This window comes from Polyodon spathula, chromosome 1 (assembly GCF_017654505.1).
Source record: "Polyodon spathula isolate WHYD16114869_AA chromosome 1, ASM1765450v1, whole genome shotgun sequence".
In the NCBI taxonomy this organism is placed as follows: domain Eukaryota; kingdom Metazoa; phylum Chordata; class Actinopteri; order Acipenseriformes; family Polyodontidae; genus Polyodon; species Polyodon spathula.
In genome coordinates this window covers 90,771,033-90,771,473 of record NC_054534.1, presented here as the reverse complement: position 1 = coordinate 90,771,473, position 441 = coordinate 90,771,033, and positions in this window count along the sequence as shown.

Sequence of the window (441 nt, the reverse complement as noted above, 5' to 3'; positions counted from 1 at the left end):
AATAACTGAGCAATATTATATATATATATATATATATATATATATATATATATATATATATATATATATATATATATATATATATATATATATATTAGAATTAAATTAATCCTGTAAATACAGTATGAAACAGTGTGCCAGCTCTCACTGAGTTCTCAAGTTTCAGTGTATGTGCTTCTTGGATGTTGGAACTAGCTGTGGCAAACATGTTTTCAGATTACCTTAGAGAGTAAGGGAAACCCCTTCACTTAAACAGACCGGTAAAATACTGCTGTACGTCCCGCCCGCGTGTCCTCCTGTTGGTAGAATTATCATAAACTAGTCACTAATTCTGTACGCTCGCCTGGGGATTGGCCAGGCAGCCTGCCAGTAAGTGAGGGCCCGTTTCAGCCTCCGACGAGAGAGAGAGAGAGAGAGAGAGAGAGAGAGAGAAGACGGGAA